The sequence below is a fragment of the Salmo trutta genome, unplaced genomic scaffold (assembly GCF_901001165.1).
Source record: "Salmo trutta unplaced genomic scaffold, fSalTru1.1, whole genome shotgun sequence".
Lineage (NCBI taxonomy): Eukaryota > Metazoa > Chordata > Actinopteri > Salmoniformes > Salmonidae > Salmo > Salmo trutta.
In genome coordinates this window covers 72840-95110 of record NW_021822868.1, presented here as the reverse complement: position 1 = coordinate 95110, position 22271 = coordinate 72840, and the positions used below count along the sequence as shown (strand labels likewise).

The 22271-nt window shown below is 42.6% G+C and overlaps 1 pseudogene; it reads right to left on the bottom strand.

The window, feature by feature from the left end:
• Window positions 1-866: 866 nt before the first annotated feature.
• The window catches only part of LOC115186146 (caspase recruitment domain-containing protein 11-like), a 92080-nt pseudogene continuing 70675 nt past the window's right edge, over window positions 867-22271 (bottom strand).

Genomic DNA, 22271 nt, shown 5'->3' with positions numbered 1-22271 from the left:
ATTGACTGTAGACCCTGCCACATACCTCTCGTGTCTGAGCCGTTGAATTGCGATTCTACTTTGTCTCTATACTCAGTTTTGCGTGAATGCTGCCATCAATCCACGGTTTCTGGTTGGGGAAGGTTTTAATATTCACCGTGGGTACCACATCACCGATGCACTTGCTAATAAACTCACTCACCGAATCAGCGTATTCATCAATGTTATCGTCCGATGCTATCCGGAACATATCCCAGTCGACGTGATCGAAGCAATCTTGAAGCGTGGAATCAGATTGGTCGGACCAGCGTTGAACAGACCTGAGCGCTGACTACAGCTTCACCCAATGTGACATAATAATGAAATGCTGACTACAGCTTCACCTATCAACAATTTAGTATTTTTTATTTTATTTAACCTTTATTTAACTAGGCAAGACAGTTAAAGAACAAATTGTTATTTACAATGACGGCCTACCCTGGCCAAACCAGGACGACGCTGGGCCAATTGTGCGTCGCCCTATTTGACTCCCAATTATTACGTGACATAATAAAAATAGGAGTAAATACGTTAAGAATAATACAAATTAGCTCAATGGAATAAAAAATACAGTCAATTTAGAAGAGCAAACAAAGTGAGGAATTACACAGAAATATACATTGGCTTTAAAACACATTAAATACACATTAAATAGCAAAGTTGAGAGGCAGCCTGCAAAACGCATGCTATTCCCGGGGTCGCCATCTTGCATACCGTGTGTGTGTGTGTGTGTGTGAGGTGTGTGTGCATGCATTCATCTGTGTGTGTGTGTGTGTGTGTGTGTGTGTGTGTGTGTGTGTGTGTGTGTGAGGTGTGTGCATGCGTGTGTGAGGTGTGTGTGTGTGAGGTGTGTGTGTGTGTGTGTTACAGCAGGTCTTGCTCCACCCAGACAGTCTTCCTCTGTTCCTCCTGGATTCTGTCTTTCACCACTCTGATGAGGTCATCAGGCCCAGCCCATTCCTCAGGCTCCAGACACGCATAGAGACACGGGACGCTTTCCAGCTCTCTCTCTCTGCTCCGACACACTCTGACAAACTCCTCCTCACTGTCCACACGCAGGGGCAGCTTCCTGTTGGAGACAGAGGTCAGGGGTTAGAGGTGAGGGGTTAGGAACACTCTCCAGCTCTCTCTCTCTGCTGCGACACACTCTGACAAACTCCTCCTCACTGTCCACACGCAGGGGCAGCTTCCTGTTGGAGACAGAGGTCAGGGGTTCGAGGTGAGGGGTTAGGAACACTCTCCAGCTCTCTCTCTCTGCTCCGACACACTGACAAACTCCTCCTCACTGTCCACACGCAGGGGCAGCTTCCTGTTGGAGACAGAGGTCAGGGGTTAGAGGTGAGGGTACCTTAGCTTCCTGATGTTCTTGTCACAGATTCTTGATGTGGATGATGATTGGGTAGATCTCTCTCCTCAGCAGGTCTTTAACACAGCTCACGTCAGCCTCCATCAAACAGTGTTTACCCTGCACACAATAGACCTGGGATCAAATACTATTCCAAATATCTCAATTACTTTCACATACATTTACAATGAACAAGTGATTGAATATTGGAATTGTACTTGGAAATACACTTGGGAAGTATTGGCATGTATTTGAAAATACTAAATACACTGATTTTAAATCCACTCAGGTTTCTGGAAGGCTACCCATGTGCTCCCTCTCTAGAAAGGTGGTGACACCTGGGGTAATGATCTCCTGGTCTCTACACTGTCTTGTCTCTCAGGTTTCTGGAAGGCTGCCCATGTGCTCCCTCTCTAGAAGGTGGTGACACCTGGGTAATGATCTCCTCATCTCTAAACTGAACATTTTAGAATCTTCAATCCAACAGCTTAGATCTTTTCTAGCTTCAAAATGTGCTTGAGTTGTGGCTGAACAAGGACATGGTAAATATACATCTAGCTGTTTTTTTTCTGTACATTGGCTGGTAATCTACACTTAGATTTGACTTGATTCAATTGTTTTGTTGATAAAGCCCTCTTGTGCAAACTTCCGTCCATACCTTACCTCATTGTTAAATGACAGACGTACGAGTCACCAGATCAGATCACAGGGATGGTTAACCTGTTAGGGTTAGGGGGCAGTATTTACACGGCCCACCTACCCTAGAGAGGTTAACTACAGAATTAGGGGAATATGCTTTGTTTTTTTGCACCTGTGTATAGAATTATCAAATTAAATAAAATTAACATTTTGGTCGCATACACATGTTTAGCAGATGTTTATTGCAGAGCTCTCTGCACCTTGATGCTCCGGGCCTCCAGGGCAGTTCCAGTAGTTAATGGAGGACCTCAATTACAGTTTCACATTTAAGTCATTTAGCAGGACGCTCTTCTCCAGAGCGACTTACAAATTGGTGCATTCACCTTATGATATCCAGTGGAACAACCACTTTACAATAGTGCATCTAAATCTTTTAGGGGGGGGGGGGGTTAGAAGGATGACTTTATCCTATCCCAGGTATTCCTTAATAGAGGTGGGGTTTCAGGTGTCTCCGGAAGGTGGTGATTGACTCCGCTAGTCCTGGCGTCGTGAGGAGCTTGTTCCACCATTGGGTGCCAGAGCAGCGAACAGTTTTGACTGGGCTGAGCGGGAATGTGCTTCCTCAGAGGTAGGGAAGAATGATCTGCAGAGCTCTCTGCACCTTGATGCTCTGGGGCCTCCAGGGCAGTTCAATTAGTTAATGGAGGACCTCAATGGAATGATCTGCAGATCTCTCTGCACCTTGATGCTCCGGGGCCTCCAGGGCAGTTCAAGTAGTTAATGGAGGACCTCAATGGAATGATCTGCAGAGCTCTCTGCACCTTGATGCTCCGGGGCCTCCAGGGCAGTTCAAGATAGTTAATGGAGGACCTCAATGGAATGATCTGCAGAGCTCTCTGCACCTTGATGCTCCGGGGCCTCCAGGGCAGTTCAAGTAGTTAATGGAGGACCTCAATGGAATGATCTGCAGAGCTCTCTGCACCTTGATGCTCCGGGGCCTCCAGGGCAGTTCAAGTGTTCAACTACTGGAACAACCGATTGGCATGTGTGTTTTTCTGTTGTTCATTTGAAAAGCAAGATTTCAGTCTGGAGGTTTCCTGACCGATTCTGCGTTTGGTTAATGATGTTTGTCCCTCTTGAGCCACTGTAGATGCAGAAACCTCATTGTTGAGGAATGTGTTTGCTTTTAAGTTGCTGGTATATTGTATGGTAAATTGCGTTGTATTGGAAAAGAGGTCTTGTCTCAATGGGACTCCCTGCTAAAATAAAGGTTCTACAAAAAGAATCAGGCAAGATGTAAAAAGAGTATGTACCTTCGCAGCTACAAGCCTCGATGTTCTCCGAGAGACAACCTCGTAGGTGTGGGTGTTTTTTCTCTTGGAGGAGATGATGGTTCAATCCTCTGTCTCATTAAGAACTCTTCTTGAGTTAGGACATCTGGAATACATTACCTTTAATATAAATAACAGAATCATATTAAACAACACACACACACACACACACACCACAACCGGACCTGGTTGCAGATGTTGAAGTCCATGGGCGCCGCCCATGTTGAGTATCTTCTGTATAAGGGTCCGGGCCAGACTGTTTGACTGATCAGAACCGGCCCTTTGCCTCTGGACCCGCTGGGGGTTGACTAGGCTGTACGGAACCAGGTTCACACTCCTACTCACATCACTGTATGGGTCTGCACAGTCTTCCCACACACACACCACAACATATATATATAAAATCACTATATGGGTCCTGCACAGGTCTTCACACACAAACACACACCACACTGTAAAGGGTACATGTTGGGTGTATAATAATATACAGTGATTTTATATATATATATATATACAGTTGAAGTCGGAAGTTTACATACACTTAGGTCGGAGTCATTAAAACTCATTTTTCAACCACTCCACAAATTTCTTGTTAACAAACTATAGTTTTGGCAAGTCGGTTAAGACATCTACTTTGTGCATGACACAAGTAATTTTTCCAACAATTGTTTACAGGCAGATTACTTCAAATCAAATCACATTTATTTATATAGCCCTTCGTATATCAGCTGAAATCTCAAAGTACTGTACAGAAACCCAGCCTAAAACCCCAAACAGCAAGCAATGCATGTGAAAGAAGCACGGTGGCTAGGAAAAACTCCCTAGGAAAAACTCCCTAGAAAGGCCAAAAACCTAGGAAGAAACCTAGAGAGGAACCAGGCTATGAGGGGTGGCCAGTCCTCTTCTGGCTGTGCCGGGTGGATATTATAACAGAACATGGTCAAGATTTAAAATGTTCATAAATTACCAGCATGGGCAAATATAATAATCATAGTAGTTGTCGAGGGTGCAACAAGCACGTCCGGTGAACAGGTCAGGGTTCCGTAGCCGCAGGCAGAACAGTTGAAACTGGAGCAGCAGCATGGCCAGGTGGACTGGGGACAGCAAGGAGTCATCATGCCAGGTCATCAGTACTTCACTTATAATTCACTGTGTCACAATTCCAGTGGGTCAGAAAGTTTACATACACTAAGTTGACTGTGCCTTTAAACAGCTGGAAAATTCCAGAAAATTACATCATGGCTTAGAAGCTTCTGATAGGCAAATGACCATCATTGATTCAATTTGAGGTTGTAGCTGTGGATGTATTGCAAGGCCTACCTTCAAACTCAGTGCCTCTTTGCTTGACATCATGGGAAAATCAAAAGAAATCAAACCAAGACCTCAGAAAAAAAATTGTAGTCCTCCACAAGTCTGGTTCATCCTTGGGAGCAATTCCCAAACGCCTGAAGGTACCACGTTCATCTGTACAAACAATAGTACGCAAGTATAAACATGGGACCACACAGCCGTCATACCGCTCAGGAAGGAGACGGGTTCTGTCCTAGAGATGAATGTACTTTGGTGTGCGAAAGTGCAAATCAATCCCAGAACAACATCAAAGGACCTTGTGAAGATGCAGGAGGAAACAGGTACAAAAGTATCTATTTCCCACAGTAAAATGAGTCCTATATCGACATAACCTGAAAGGCCGCTCAGCAAGGAAGAAGCCACTGCTCCAAAACCGCCATAAAAAAGCCAGACTACGGTTTACAACTGCACATGGGACAAAGATCGTACTTTTTGGAGAGATGTCCTCAGGTCTGAGTGAAACAAAAATAGAACTGTTTGGCCATAATGACCATCTTTATGTTTGGAGGAAAAAGGGGGAGGTTTTGCAAGCCGAAGAACCCATCCCAACCGTGAAGCACGGGGGTGGCAGCATCATGTTGTGGGGGTGCTTTGCTGCAGGAGGGACTGGTACCCTTCACAAAATAGATGGCAATCATGAGGAGGAACATTATGTGTGATGTATTGAAGCAACATCTCAAGACATCAGTCAGGAAGTTAAAGCTTGGTCACAAATTAGTCTTCCAAATGGACAATGACCCCAAGCATACTTCAAAGTTGTGGCAAAATGGCTTAAGGACAACAAGTCAAGGTTTTGGAGTGGCATCACAAAGCCCTGACCTCAATCCTATAGAACATTGTGGGCAGAACTGAAAAAAGCGTGTGCGAGCAAGGAGGTCTACAAACCGACTCAGTTAACACCAGCTCTGTCAGGAGGGAATGGGCCAAAATTTCACTCAACTTATTGTGGGAAGCTTGTGGAAGGCTACTCGACATGTTTGACCCAGGTTAAACAATTTAAAGGCAATGCTACCAATACTAATTGAGTGTATGTAAACTTCTGATCCACTGGGAATGTGATGAAAGAAATAAAGCTGAAATAAATCATTCTCTCCTACTTTTATTCTGACATTTCACATTCTTAAATGAAGTGGTGATCCTAACTGACCTAAGACAGGGGATTTTTACTAGGATTAAATGTCAGGAATGGTGAAAAACTGAGTTTAAATCTATTTGGCGACGGTGGTATGTAAACTTCCGTGTGTGTCTCACCCACCTGTCTCAGTGTTTTCGAAGCCTGGTTTGGGCAGCGTGTATGGTGTAGAGTGTAGGGTGTAGGGTGTAGTGTGTAGGGTGCAGGGTGCAGGTCTTAACCTTCCTGTCTGAGGGTTTCGAAGCCTGGTCTCGGCAGCGATGGGTTTCCTGAGCTCACGATGCGAACACGCTCACTGCTGTTCATACGTTTATACTTATTATCCACCATGCTGACAAACTACACAGAGATATACACACTATTATCCACCCTGCTGACAAACTACACAGATATACACACGCTATTATCCACCCTGCTGACAAACTACACAGATATACACACACTAGTATCCACCCTGCTGACAAACTACACAGAGATACACCTATATCCACCCTGCTGACAAACTACACAGAGATACACACACTATTATCCACCCTGCTGACAAACTACACAGAGATACACACACTATTATCCACCCTGCTGACAAACTACACAGAGATACACACACTATTATCCACCCTGCTGACAAACTACACAGAGATATATACACACACACACACACACACACTGCCAATTTAACTCTGGAAATGTGTGTGGTGGGGGGGGGTATGTCTGTATATGTGTGTGTGTATGTGGGTGTGTGTGGGGGGGGGGTGTGTACGTGTGTTGTGTGTGTGTGTTGTGTGTGTGTGTGTGTGTGTGTTACCTGTAGTATCTGTGTGATGAAGACGCTGGCTCTGGACATGCGAGGGCTGGATTTGGGGTCTGTGGACAGGCTGGACTCTTCAGGCTGTAAACTGTTCTACACAACATAACAACACAATATCAACAACAGCAACACATGTTGTCAACAACACAGGGAGCTCAACAACAAGACAGTTCAACGTGTTTACATGTAGTTAGTTCACGGTTAGGGGTATTAAAGGGTTAAGGTTAGGGTTATTAAAGGGTTAAGGTTAGGGTTATTAAAGGGTTAAGGTTAGGGTTATTAAAGGGTTAAGGTTAGGGTTATTAAAGGGTTAAGGTAAGGGTTATTAAAGGGTTAAGGTTAGGGTTATTAAAGGGTTAAGGTTAGGGTTATTAAAGGGTTAGGGGTATTAAAGGGTTAAGGTTAGGGTTATTAAAGGGTTAAGGTTAGGGTTATTAAAGGGTTAAGGTTAGGGTTATTAAAGGGTTAAGGTTAGGGTTATTAAAGGGTTAAGGTTAGGGTTATTAAAGGGTTAAGGTTAGGGTTATTAAAGGGTTAGGGTTAGGGTTATTAAAGGGTTAGGGTTATTAAAGGGTTAAGGTTAGGGTTATTAAAGGGTTAAGGTTAGGGTTATTAAAGGGTTAGGGTTATTAAAGGGTTAAGGTTAGGGTTATTAAAGGGTTAAGGTTAGGGTTATTAAAGGGTTAGGGGTATTAAAGGGTTAAGGTTAGGGTTATTAAAGGGTTAAGGTTAGGGTTATTAAAGGGTTAGGGTTAGGGTTATTAAAGGGTTAGGGTTATTAAAGGGTTAAGGTTAGGGTTATTAAAGGGTTAAGGTTAGGGTTATTAAAGGGTTAGGGTTATTAAAGGGTTAAGGTTAGGGTTATTAAAGGGTTAAGGTTAGGGTTATTAAAGGGTTAGGGGTATTAAAGGGTTAAGGTTAGGGTTATTAAAGGGTTAAGGTTAGGGTTATTAAAGTGTTAAGGTAAGGGTTATTAAAGGGTTAAGGTTAGGGTTATTAAAGGGTTAAGGTTAGGGTTATTAAAGGGTTAGGGTTATTAAAGGGTTAAGGTTGGGGTTACTAAAGGGTTAAGGTTAGGGTTATTAAAGGGTTAAGGTGAGGGTTATTAAAGGATTAAGGTTAGGGTTATTAATGGGTTAGGGGTATTAAAGGGTTAAGGTTAGGGTTATTAAAGGGTTAAGGTTAGGGTTATTAAAGGGTTAAGGTTAGGGATATTAAAGGGTTAAGGTTAGGGTTATTAAAGGGTTAAGGTTAGGGGTATTAAAGGGTTAAGGTTAGGGGTATTAAAGGGTTAAGGTTAGGGTTATTAAAGGGTTAAGGTTAAGGGTTATTAAAGGGTTAAGGTTAGGGGTATTAAAGGGTTAAGGTTAGGGTGATTAAAGGGTTAAGGTTAGGGTTATTAAAGGGTTAGGGGTATTAAAGGGTTAAGGTTAGGGTTATTAAAGGGTTAGGGGTATTAAAGGGTTAAGGTTAGGGTTATTAAAGGGTTACGGTAAGGGTTATTAAAGGGTTAAGGTTAGAGTTATTAAAGGGTTAGGGGTATTAAAGGGTTAAGGTTAGGGGTATTAAGGGTTAGGGGTATTAAAGGGTAAGGTTAGGGTTATTAAAGGGTTAAGGTTTGGGGTATTAAAGGTTAAGGTTAGGATTATTAAAGGGTTAAGGTTAGGGTTATTAAAGTGTTAAGGTTAGGGTTATTAAAGGGTTAAGGTTAGGGTTATTAAAGGGTTAAGGTTAGGGTTATTAAAGGGTTATTAAGGTTAGGGGTATTAAAGGGTTAAGGTTAGGGGTATTAAAGGGTTAAGGTTAGGGTTATTAAAGGGTTAAGGTTAGGGTTATTAAAGGGTTAAGGTTAGGGTTATTAAAGGGTTAAGGTTAAGGTTATTAAAGGGTTAAGGTTAGGGTTATTAAAGGGTTAAGGTTAGGGATATTAAAGGGTTAAGGTTAGGGTTATTAAAGGGTTAAGGTTAGGGGTATTAAAGGGTTAAGATTAGGGTTATTAAAGGGTTAAGGTTAGGGTTATTAAAGGGTTAAGGTTAGGGGTATTAAAGGGTTAAGGTTAGGGTTATTAAAGGGTTAAGGTTAGGGTTATTAAAGGGTTAAGGTTAGGGTTATTAAAGGGTTAGGGGTATTAAAGGGTTAAGGTTAGGGTTATTAAAGGGTTAAGGTTAGGGTTATTAAAGTGTTAAGGTAAGGGTTATTAAAGGGTTAAGGTTAGGGTTATTAAAGGGTTAAGGTTAGGGTTATAAAGGGTTAAGGTTAGGGTTATTAAAGGGTTAAGGTTAGGGTTATTAAAGGGTTAAGGGGTATTAAAGGGTTAAGGTTGGGGTTACTAAAGGGTTAAGGTTAGGGTTATTAAAGGGTTAAGGTGAGGGTTATTAAAGGATTAGGTTAGGGTTATTAATGGTTAGGGGTATTAAAGGGTTAAGGTTAGGGTTATTAAAGGGTTAAGGTTAGGGTTATTAAAGGGTTAAGGTTAGGGTTATTAAAGGGTTAAGGTTAGGGTTATTAAAGGGTTAAGGTTAGGGGTATTAAAGGGTTAAGGTTAGAGTTATTAAAGGGTTAAGGTTAGGGGTATTAAAGGGTTAAGGTTAGGGGTATTAAAGGGTTAAGGTTAGGGGTATTAAAGGGTTAAGGTTAGGGTTATTAAAGGGTTATAGGTTAGGGTTAGGATTAGTTAAGCAGGATTAAGGGTTATAGGTTATTAATAGGGTTAAGGTTAGGGTTTTAAAGGTTAGGGTAGGGTTATTAAAGGGTTAAGGTTAGGGTTAATTAAAGGGTTATAAGGTTAGGGGTAGTAAAAGGGTACGGTTAGGGTTATTAAGGGGTTAAGGTTAGGGTTATTAAAGGGTTAAGGTTAGGGTTATTAAAGGTTAAGGTAAGGGTTATTACAGGGTTAAGGTTAAGGTTATTAAAGGGTTAAGGTTAGGGTTATTAAGGGTTAAGTTAGGTGATTAAAGGGTTAAGTTAGGGTTATACAGGCTGCTAGTTAGGGGTTAGTTGGCTAGTTAGTACCCTGAGGTTAGCAGGCTGCTAGTTAGTTAGGGGTAAGTTGGCTAGTTAGTTAGGGTCTATTTAGTACCCTGAGGTTATGCAGGCTGCTAGATAGTTAGGGGTTAGTTGTCTAGTTAGTTAGGGGCTAGTTAGTACCCTGAGGTTATGCAGGCTGCTAGTTAGGGGTTAGTTGTCTAGTCAGTTAGGGGCTAGTTAGTACCTAGAGGTTATGCAGGCTGCTAGTTAGGGGTTAGTTGTCTAGTTAGTTAGGGGCTAGTTAGTACCCTGAGGTTATGCAGGCTGCTAGTTAGGGGTTAGTTGTATAGTTAGTTAGGGGCTAGTTAGTACCCTGAGGTTATGCATTCTGCTAGTTAGTTAGGGGTTAGTTGTCTAGTTAGTTAGGGGCTAGTTAGTATCCTGAGGTTATGCAGGCTGCTAGTTAGTTAGGGGCTAGTTAGTACCTGAGGTTATGCAGGCTGCTAGTTAGGGGTTAGTTGTCTAGTTAGTTAGGGGCTAGTAGTACCCTGAGATTATGCAGGCTGCTAGTTAGGGGTTAGTTGTCTAGTTAGTTAGGGGCTAGTTAGTACCTTGAGGTTGCGCAGGCTCTCATTCTCCTCTCTTCCTCCTCGACACACCAGCTTCTGCATCTTTACCAGGAGCAGCTGCTGGGCCCTGTATATCACACACACACACACACACACACACACACACACACACACACACACACACACACACACACACACACACCACACACAGTTCAGTGTGGATCTATATTGGTTGCTAGTCTGATGTTTTATCCCTCATGGAGCAGTATTTGAAGTATTCATCTGGTATTCTGTAGTAGTCTGTAGTACTGTGTAGTAGTATGAAATAGTCTGTAGTAATCTGTAGTAGTCTTAGTACTGTGTATAGTATGTATAGTCTGTAGTAATCTGTAGTAGTATATAGTAGTCTGTAGTACTGTGTAGTAGTATGTAATAGTCTGTAGTAATCTGTAGTAGTAGATAGTAGTCTGCAGTACTGTGTAGTAGTATGGAATAGTCTGTAGTAATCTGTAGTAGTCTGTAGTACTGTGTAGTAGTATGGAATAGTCTGTAGTAATCGTAGTAGTCTGTAGTACTGTGTAGTAGTATGGAATAGTCTGTAGTAATCTGTAGTAGTCTGTAGTACTGTGTAGTAGTATGTAGTAGTCTATAGTAGTCTATAGTAGTATATAGTAGTCTGTATTAGTCTATAGTAGTCTGTAGTAGTCTGTAGTAATCTGTTGTTGTCTGTAGTAATCTATAGTAGTCTGTGGTAGTATGTAGTAGTCTGTAGTAGTCTGTATTAGTATATAGTATTCTGTAGTAGTATATAGTAGTCTGTAGTAGTATATAGTAGTCTGCAGTAGTATATAGTAGTCTGTAGTAGTATATAGTAGTCTGTGGTAGTCTGTACTAGTCTGTAGTAGTCTGTAGTACTGTGTAGTAGTATGTAATAGTCTGTACTAGTCTGTAGTAGTCTGTAGTACTGTGTAGTAGTATGTATAGTCTGTACTAGTCTGTAGTAGTCTGTAGTACTGTGTAGTAGTATGTAATAGTCTGTACTAGTCTGTATTAGTCTGTACTAGTCTGTAGTACTGTGTAGTAGTATGTAATAGCAGTCTGTATTTACCGTGAGTAAGAGGGGATGGTGGTATTCTGTAGTAGTCTGTAGTACTGTGAAGTAGTATGTAATAGTCTATAGTAGTTTGCAGTAGTCTGTAGTACTGTGTAGTAGTATGTAATAGTCTGTAGTGGTCTGTAGTACTGTGTAGTAGTATGTAATAGCAGTCTGTATTACCGTGAGTAAGAGGGGATGGTGGTATCTGTAGTAGTCTGTAGTACTGTGTAGTAGTATATAGTAGTCTGTGGTAGTCTGTAGTACTGTGTAGTAGTATGTAATAGCAGTCTGTATTTACCGTGAGTAAGAGGGGATGGTGGTATTCTGTAGTAGTCTGTAGTACTGTGTAGTAGTATGTAATAGTCTGTAGTAGTCTGTAGTAGTCTGTAGTACTGTGTAGTAGTATGTAATAGTCTGTAGTAGTCTGTAGTAGTCTGTAGTACTGTGTAGTAGTATGTAATAGCAGTCTGTATTTACCGTGAGTAAGAGGGGATGGTGGTATTCTGTAGTAGTCTGTAGTACTGTGAAGTAGTATGTAATAGTCTGTAGTAGTCTGTAGTAGTCTGTAGTACTGTGTAGTAGTATGTAGTAGTCTGTTGTTGTCTGTAGTACTGTGTAGTAGTATGTAGTAGTCTGTAGTAGTCTGTAGTACTGTGTAGTAGTATGTAATAGCAGTCTGTATTTACCGTGAGTAAGAGGGGATGGTGGTATTCTGTAGTAGTCTGTAGTATGTAGTAGTCTGTAGTGGTCTGTAGTACTGTGTAGTAGTATGTAATAGCAGTCCTGTATTTACCGTGAGTAGAGGGGATGGTGGTATTCTGTAGTAGTCTGTAGTACTGTGTAGTAGTCTGTAGTAGTCTGTAGTGCTGTGTAGTACTGTGTAGTAGTATGTAATAGCAGTCTGTATTTACCGTGAGTAAGAGGGGATGGTGGTATTCTGTAGTAGTCTGTAGTACTGTGTAGTAGTCTGTAGTAGTCTGTAGTGCTGTGTAGTAGTATGTAATAGCAGTCTGTATTTACCGTGAGTAAGAGGGGATGGTGGTATTCTGTAGTAGTCTGTAGTACTGTGTAGTAGTATGTAGTAGTCTGTCGTAGTCTGTAGTACTGTGTAGTAGTATGTAATAGCAGTCTGTATTTACCGTGAGTAAGAGGGGATGGTGCCTTTTTCCGGTAGGGTCGGTTCCAGAGTAGGGTTCGACCCGGGAGCAAAGCCACTCCCACTTCCCCTGGTGCATCGTGTCCAGGACATGGACCACCTTAATCAATCAATCAACCAATCAGGTAATACCTTAATCAATCAATCAACCATCAAATAATACGCTAATCAATCAACCAAACAATAAATCAACCAATCACTCAATCAACCTATCAACCGATCAATCGATCAACCAATCAGGTAATACGTTAATCAATCAACCAAACAATAAATCAACCAATCACTCAATCAACCTGTCAACCGATCAACCAATCAATCAATCAATCATTAATTCAATAATTAATCAACCAATCATCCAACCAATTAATCAAACAATAAATTAACCAAACAAACAACCAATCAACCCTAACCCCTAACCCCTAGCCCCTAACCTCTAACCCTAGCCCCTAACCCCTAGCCCCTAACCCTAACCTCTAACCCCTAACAAACAACAGCACGATAATAACAGGTACCTCATTACATATTGTAGATTGATGTACCTCATCACAAAGCACATATTGTAGATAATGGCGTGTATATTATTTTGTATATATATATATATATATACAGTACCGGTCAAAAGTTTTAGAACACCTACTCATTCAAGGGTTTCTCTTTATTTTTACTATGTTTCTACATTGTAGAATAATAGTGAAGACATCAAAACTATGAAATAACACATATGGAATCAAGTAGTAACCAAAAAAAGTGTTAAACAAATCAAAATATATTTTATATTTAAGATTCTTCAAATAGCCACTATTTGCCTTGATGACAGCTTTGCACACTCTTGGCATTCTCTCAACCAGCTTCACGAGGTAGTCACCTGGAATGCATTTCAATTAACAGGTGTGCCTTGTTAAAAGTTTATTTGTGGAATTACTTTCCTTCTTAATGTGTTTGAGCCAATATGTTGTGTTGTGACAAGGTAGGGGTGTTGTACAGAAGATAGCCCTATTTGGTAAAAGACCAAGTCCATACTATGGCAAGAACATCTCAAATAAGCAAAGAGAAATGGAAACTTTGGAATTTTCTTCAAATGCAGTCGCAAAAAAACCATCAAGAGCAATGAAGAAACTGGCTCTCATGAGGACCACCACAGGAATGGAAGACCCAGAGTTACCTCTAAGTTCATTAGAGTTACCAGCCTCAGAAATTGCAGGCCAAATAAATGGCTCACAGAGTTCAAGTAACAGACACATCTCAACATCAACTGTTCAGAGGAGACTGCGTTGGAGCAGGCCTTCATGGTCAAATTCTGCAAAGAAACCACTACTAAAGGACACCAATATAAGAAGAGACTTGCTTGGGCCAAGAAACATGAGCAATGGACATTAGACCAGTGAAAGTTTGTCCTTTGGTCTGGAGGTCCAAATTTGAGATTTTTGGTTCCAACCGCCGTGTCTTTGTGAGACGCGGTGTGGGTGAAGGAATACCCTCAAATTAAAGCTGACAGTCTGACCTTTAACCTCATAGTCATTGTATCATATCAAATCCAAAGTGGTGGAATACAGAGCCAATACAACAACAACATGTCACTGTTCCAATACTTCTGGAGCTCGCTGTATACAGAGCCTTCAGAAGTACTCATACCCCTTGACTTATTCCACATTGTGTTACAGCCTGAATTCAAAATGAATTCAATATTTTTTTCCTCTCACTCTGTCACATCCTGACCAGTAATAGGGTTATTGGTTATTGTAGTTTGGTCAGGACATGGCAGGGGTGTGTTTGTTTAGAGTGTTTCGGGGTTTGTTGGGCTATGTTCTGTTTTGAGAGGGGTGTTTGTTTAGAGTGTTTCGGGGTTTGTTTGGGTTATGTTCTAGTATGTCTATTTCTATGTGGTGTTTGTTGGGTTGACCTTCAATTGGAAGCAGCTGCTCCTAGTTGCTTCTAATTGAAGGTCCTATTTAAGAGGGGTGTTTTCTGTGGGATTTTGTGGGTAGTTGTTTCTTGTTTAGCTGTGTGCCTGACAAGACTGTTATCGTCGTTGTTTTTGTATACGTGTGTTTTGTTTCGGTTTTTCCTTCTTTCTGCCATTAAAAAAGAAGATGAGTATACACATTCCCGCTGCGTTTTGGTCTGATCCTTACGACACCCATGACACACTCATCTACACACAATACTCCATAATGACAAAGGGAAAACATGTTTTTAGAAAATGTTGCTAATTTATTGAAAATTAAACACAGAAATATCTAATTTCCATGACTATTCACACCCCTGAGTCAATACTTGTAGAAGCACCTTTGGCAGCGATTACACCTGTGGGCATTTCTGGGTCTCTTAAGAGCTTTCCACACCTGGATTGTGCATCATTTGCTCGTTGTTCTTTTCAGAATTCTTCTCTGTCAATTGGTTGTTGATTTTTGCTAGACAACTATTTTCAGGTCTTGCCGTAGATCTACTGTCTTCTTGGTAAGCAACTACAGTGTAGATTTGGCCGTGTGTTTTAAGTTATTGTCCTGCTGAAAGGTGGATTAATCTCCCAGCAGCTGGTGGAAAACAGACTGAACCAGGTTTCCCTCTAGGATTTTACCTGTGCTCAGCTAAATTATTTTTATCCTGAAAAATCCCCGGTCCTTAACGATTACAAGCGTACCTATAACATGATGCAGCCACCACTACGCTTGAAAATATGGTACTCAGTAATGTGTTGTATTCAATTTGCCCTAAACATAACACTGTGTATTCAGGACAACAAGTTACTTGCTTTGCCAAAAAAAAAATTCAGTATTACTTTAGTGCCTTGTTGCAAAAAACACACATTTTTTTGAATATTTTGTATTCTGTACAGGCTTTCTTCTTTTCACACTGTCAATTAGGTTAGTATTGTGGAGTAACTACAACAGTTTCTCCTATCACAGCCATTAAACTCTGTAACTGTTTTAAAGTCACCGTTGGTCTCATGTTGAAATCCCTGAGCGGTTTCCTTCCTCTCTGGTAACTGAGTTAGGAAGGACGACTCTATCTTTGTAGTGACTGGGTGTATTGATACACCATCCAAAGTGTAATTAATAACTTCAACATGTTCAAAGGGATATTCAATGTCTGCTTAAATTTTTTTTACCTATTTACCAATAGGTGCTCTTCTTTGCGAGGAATTGGAAACATCCCTGGTCTTTGTGTTGAATCTGTCTTTGAAATTCACTGTTCGACTGAGGGACCTTATGGATAATTGTATGTGTGGGGTACAGAACTGAGGTATTCATTGAAAAATCATGTTAAACACTATTATTGCACACAGAGTGAGTCCATGCAACTTTTTGTGTGACTTGTTAAGCACATTTTTACTCCTGAACTTATTTAGGCTTGACATAACAAAGGAGTTAAATACTTATTGACTCAAGACATTTCAGCTTTTACATTTTGATTCCTTTGAAAAATGAATTTGGAAATAAATTTGGAAATTGGAAATAAATCCCAATTTAATCAATTTTCAATTCAAGCCATAAATTCAAGCCGTAAACACAAGAAAATTTACAAAAAGTCAAAGGGTGTGAATACTTTCTGAAGGCACTGTATATTTCCACACTATGAGGTTGGAATAATACTGTGAAATTGTGAAAATTATGATAATGCACTATTAGTGTAAGAGCTGTGTCATGGCTCTCGGTCCTGAGTGAGGATCAAAGATAGCCCCCCCCCCTCCCACCAGAGAGGAAGAGGGGGAGTGCGGACGGTTCTAGGACTTTAACGACCGGTCGTAAACTTTCTCTCTCTGGACCTGCAGTATGGAGAAGTCAAAAATCCTTTGACTGTAGAGAGAGAATCTGCCGCCAAAACTCCAAAATCCAAAAGTGGATAATCAAACAATATTTCCAACATAAAGAATGTGGGAAATGGTTGGTGGGGATCCAAACAATAAATCCTGTCAAAAGTTTATTGTTTGTGATATCATTAAGGACAGTATAACTAAATAACTGTAACTATACAAATGTATACGACCCAGTTATCAGATTTACATCTAATTGTTGTAAAACTTATATGATTAAATATGAAACTAATTTTTGAGAAGATTAAATGTTATTTTAGCCTTCTAAATTAGATTGAAAAAATTCATAAAAACTTTGGCCAAGTCAGTAACCATGCCCACATGAGCACAGACATTGTGGCAATGTGATGGAACTGCCCTCCAAGCGAGTGCATAAAAGGACTGGTAACTAAATTTACTTAGACCAGAAAGCGTGGAGCGGTGGCTACAAGTTGAAATGGTTGCAATTTAAATACAGACCAGCGTGACCGACAGCGTGAGCTGAATGTTATGAAATGGTAAGACCCTCTGAAACTCAACAGAGAAGAAGAAGACTAGACTAAGACATGCACCGCCTGCAGCTCTGCATGTAATGTAGTCTAGGAAACTCGACCGAAGACGAGAAAATTACATTTCCGTCTCAACACTGTGCGTCTGATGTATCCAGTCTAGTGAACACTCAGAGACAAAGATTCCTACTACAACTGAGGACATTGTGACCTCTGGTGGACAACCAGAGACTTACACAACCAGAGACTTTCTGTCGAACTATTCGTCACAGACGGATCGATTAGTTTCAACAGAGAGACGACAAGACATCTAAGCGTAAATATATGTTGCACTTCTAAATCCGAATGAGCGGTTGTCAGGGTGCTAAATATTAATATTTACAGTGAGCGTATCATTCAACTGTACGTACGATAGTTGAATTCCTTTGTCTCTCCTTCTCCCGCTCTTTCTTTCCCCACCTCTTTCATTGTGTAACAAGCCGTCATATAGGGTAAGTCCACTAGGGACTTTTCATTGTGTAACCAGCCGTCATATAGGGTAAGTCCACTAGGGACTTTTCATTGTGTAACCAGCCGTCATATAGGGTTAGTCCACTAGGGACTTTTCATTGTGTAACAAGCCGTCATATCGGGTTTGTCCACTAGGGACTTTTCATTGTGTAACCAGCCGCATATAGGGTTAGTCCACTAGGGACTTTTCATTGTGTAACAAGCCGCCATATCGGGTTAGTCCACTAGGGACTTTTCATTATGTAACCAGCCGTCATATAGCTGTAAGTCTCTCTGGATAAGAGCGTCTACTAAATGACAGGGTCAGCAGGTACCTCATCACAGAGCAGACTCAGGGAGCAGGTGTCTGATTGGCCAAAGATGTTGAAGTTGATTCTGAACAGGGTCAGCAGGTACCTCGTCACATAGCAGGCTCAGGGAGCAGGTGTCTGATTGGCCAGAGATGTTGAAGTTGATTCTGATGTAGAATGAGTCTCCTGACGTCACTGTTCCCTCCGATAGATCACTCTGCAGCCGCCGGTACCCTGCACACACACACGCACGCACGCACGCACGCATGCACACACACACACACACACACACACACACACACACACACACACACACACACACACACACAAGTAGATTGGACAATGTTTTTTATCTGTTTGAAGCCTGAGAATAAAGTGAGGTGTCCAGAACAGATGCAGATAAAAACCACCACTTCGATGGTGTTAGGGGATTTACAATGGTGTTAGGGGATTTATAATGGTGTTAGGGGATTTATAATGGTGTTAGGGGATTTATAATGGTGTTAGGGGGATTTATAATGGTGTTAGGGGATTTACAGTGGTGTTAGGGGGATTTATAATGGTGTTAAGGGATTTATAATGGTGTTAGGGGATTTATAATGGTGTAGGGGATGTATAATGGTGTTAGGGGATTTATAATGGTGTTAGGGGATTTACAATGGTGTTAGGGGATTTACAATGGTTTTAGGGGACTTATAATGGTGTTAGGGATGTATAATGGTGTTAGGGGATTACAATGTGTTAGGGATTTACAATGGTGTTAGGGGATTTACAATGGTGTTAGGGGGGATTATAATGGTGTTAGGGGATTTATAATGGTGTTAGGGGATTTATAATGGTGTTAGGGGATTTATAATGGTGTTAGGGATTTAGAATTGTGTAGGGGATTTACAATGCTGTTAGAAAATGTTACAAACACCATGCTCTACCAACTGAGCCACACGGAATTGTGTTAAGGTATTTACAGTAGAATGGTGTTAGGGGATTTAGAATGGTGTTAGGGGATTAGAATGGTGTTAGGGGATTTACAATTGTGTTAAGGTATTTACAGTAGAATGGTGTTAGGAGATTTACAATTGTGTTAAGGTATTTACAGTAGAATGGTGTTAGGAGATTTACAATTGTGTTAGGGGATTTAGAATGGTGTGTGTGTGTGTGTACGTCTACAGTGTAAAGACGTACCTTCAAAGTTGGCACGGTAGTGCAGTTGGATTGGTCCAGAGCAACGTTGCATCGTCCAATGGGCTTCCTCCTGGGTGCAGGTGTCCAATGAGATGCTCTGGTTCTCCCCGCGGATACAGCCCTCCAGCTGGACCAGCCAATGACAGAGAGGCAAGGGGAATAGAGCCAAAAAGAAGACAGCTGTTGGCCCACTTATTTCTGATACGGAGCCCAGTCATTTTATTCAATATGCCAATATTATGGGATATATATTTTAAAATTCCAATTTCAGTGTTTATAATACCTTTGGTTTAGGGTACCTTAGGGTACCTTAGGGTTAGGGTTCCTTAGGGTACCTTAGGGTTAGGGTACCTCAGGGTTAGGGTACCTTAGGGTACCTTAGGGTTAGGGTACCTCAGGGTTAGGGTACCTTAGGGTTAGGGTACCTTAGGGTACCTTAGGGTTAGGGTACCTCAGGGTTAGGGTACCTTAGGGTTAGGGTACCTCAGGGTTAGGGTACCTTAGGATTATGATACCTTAGGGTACCTTAGGGTTAGGGTACCTCAGGGTTAGGTTACCTAGGGTTATAGGGTACCTCAGGGTTAGGGTACCTTAGGATTATGGTACCTAGGGTACCTTAGGGTTAGGGTACCTCAGGGTTAGGGTACCTTAGGGTACCTTAGGGTTAGGGTACCTCAGGGTTAGGGTACCTTAGGGTTAGGGTACCTCAGGGTTAGGGTACCTTAGGATTATGATACCTTAGGGTACCTTAGGGTTAGGGTACCTCAGGGTTAGGTTACCTATGGTTATAGGGTACCTCAGGGTTAGGGTACCTCAGGGTTAGGTTACCTATGGTTATAGGGTACTTGGGGGTTAGGGTACCTCAGGGTTAGAGTACCTAGGGTACCTCGGGGTTTGGGTACCTCAGGGTTAGGGTTACCTAGGGTTATAGGGTACCTCAGGGTTAGGGTACCTTAGGGTCAGGATACCTCAGGGTTAGGTTACCTAGGGTTATAGGGTACCTCAGGGTTAGGGTACCTTAGGGTTAGGGTACCTCAGGGTTAGGTTACCTAGGGTTATAGGGTACCTCAGGGTTAGGGTACCTTAGGGTTAGGGTACCTCAGGGTTAGGTTACCGAGGGTTATAGGGTACCTCAGGGGGTAGGGTACCTTAGGGTTAGGGTACCTAGGGTACCTCAGGGTTAGGGTACCTCAGGGTTAGAGTACCTAGTGTACCTCAGGGTTAGGGTACCTCAGGGTTAGAGTACCCTCAGGGTTAGGGTACCTAGGGTACCTCAGGGTTAGGTTACCTAGGGTTATAGGGTACCTCAGGGTTAGAGTACCTCAGGGTTAGGTTACCTAGGGTACCTCAGGGTTAGGGTACCTCAGGGTTAGAGTACTCAGGGTTAGGGTACCTAGGGTACCTCAGGGTTAGAGTACCTCAGGGTTAGGGTACCTCAGGGTTAGGGTACCTAGGGTACCTCAGGGTTAGGGTACCTAGGGTACCTCAGGGTTAGAGTACCTCAGGGTTAGGGTACCTCAGGGTTAGGGTACCTAGGGTACCTCAGGGTTAGGGTACCTCAGGGTTAGAGTACCTCAGGGTTAGGGGTACCTAGGTACCTCAGGTTAGGGTACCTAGGGTAGGGTACCTCAGGGTTAGGGTACCTTAGGGTCAGGATACCTCAGGGGTAGGGGTACCTTAGGGTTAGGGTACCTAGGGTACCTCAGGGTTAGGGTACCTCAGGTTAGGGTACCTAGGTACCTTAGTAGTTAGTGTGCATCACAGTGTATCTCACCAAAAGGAGGTGGTTGGCCCTCCCGTAGCCCCGCCTTCCTCAGCGCCGACTCTGATTGGACAGACGACACAAAGATTCCACTGTCGTTCCCACCAACCAGCGTAACATCAGCCAAAAGTTGGTCGCCTTGCAACGAAGCTCCTGGACCGGCCGCAGAGAAGAGCTGACCCTCGAGAAGGAGGAGAGAGACGGACGGAAAAGGCCTACATACACACACACACACACATATAGAAACACACACACATATATACACACACACACACATATAGAAACACACACACATACACACACAGACACACACACATATAGAAACACACACACATACACACACACATATAGAAACACATACACACACACAGACACACACACACCACACAAACACACACACACACACACACACCCACACACACAAACCCACACACACACACACACACACACACACACCCACACACACACACCCACACACACAAACCCACCCACACACACAGACACACACACACACACACACACACACACACACACACACACACATACACACGCACATACACACATACACACATACACACACAAATGTTAAGGTTTGTCATTCGTGCGTGAGTGCGTGAGTGCGTGCGCGTGCGCGGCGTGGTGTGTGTGTGTGTGTGCGTGTGTGTGTGTGCGTGTGTGTGTGTGTACCTCTCCAGGGACAGTTTCCTGAAAATGTTGTTGACGGTCTCCAGGTCGTAGGAGTCTAAACATTCTGACTGATGGGAGGAGGAGGAGGAGTGGAGCGAAGGAGGACCACGGGTATCCATTTCCTCTTCTGGACGGAGAGGGGAGAGGGGAGAGGGGGGAGGGAGAGGGAGAGAGAGGATTAGAGGGGTATAGGGTCTATAGGTCTACAGTATGGGGCTGTAGGGTATAGGGTCTACAGTATGGGGCTGTAGGGTATAGGGTCTATAGGGTCTACAGTATGGGGCTGTAGGGTATAGGGTCTACAGTATGGGCTGTAGGGTACTAGGGTCTATAGGGTCTACAGTATGGGGCTGTAGGGTATAGGGTCTACAGTATGGGGCTGTACGGTATAGGGTCTACAGTATGGGGCTGTAGGGTATAGGGTCTATAGGGTCTACAGTATGGGGCTGTAGGGTATAGGGTCTATAGGGTCTACAGTATGGGACTGTAAGGTATAGGGTCTATAGGTCTACAGTATGGGGCTGTAGGGTATAGGGTCTATAGGTCTACAGTATGGGGCTGTAGGTTATAGGGTCTATAGGTCTACAGTATGGGGCTGTAGGGTATAGGGTCTACAGTATGGGGCTGTAGGGTATAGGGTCTATAGGTCTACAGTATGGGGCTGTAGTGTATAGGTCTACAGTATGGGGCTGTAGGGTATAGGGTCTACAGTATGGGGCTGTAGGGTATAGGGTCTATAGGGTCTACAGTATGGGGCTGTAGTGTATAGGTCTACAGTATGGGGCTGTAGGGTATAGGGTCTATAGGTCTACAGTATGGGGCTGTAGGGTATAGGGTCTATAGGTCTACAGTATGGGGCTGTAGGTATAGGGTCTACAGTATGGGGCTGTAGGGTATAGGGTCTATAGGTCTACAGTATGGGGCTGTAGTGTATAGGTCTACAGTATGGGGCTGTAGGGTATAGGGTCTATAGGTCTACAGTATGGGGCTGTAGGGTATAGGGTCTATAGGTCTACAGTATGGGGCTGTAGTGTATAGGTCTACAGTATGGGGCTGTAGGGTATAGGGTCTATAGGTCTACCAGTATGGGGCTGTAGGGTATAGGGTCTACAGTATGGGGCTGTAGG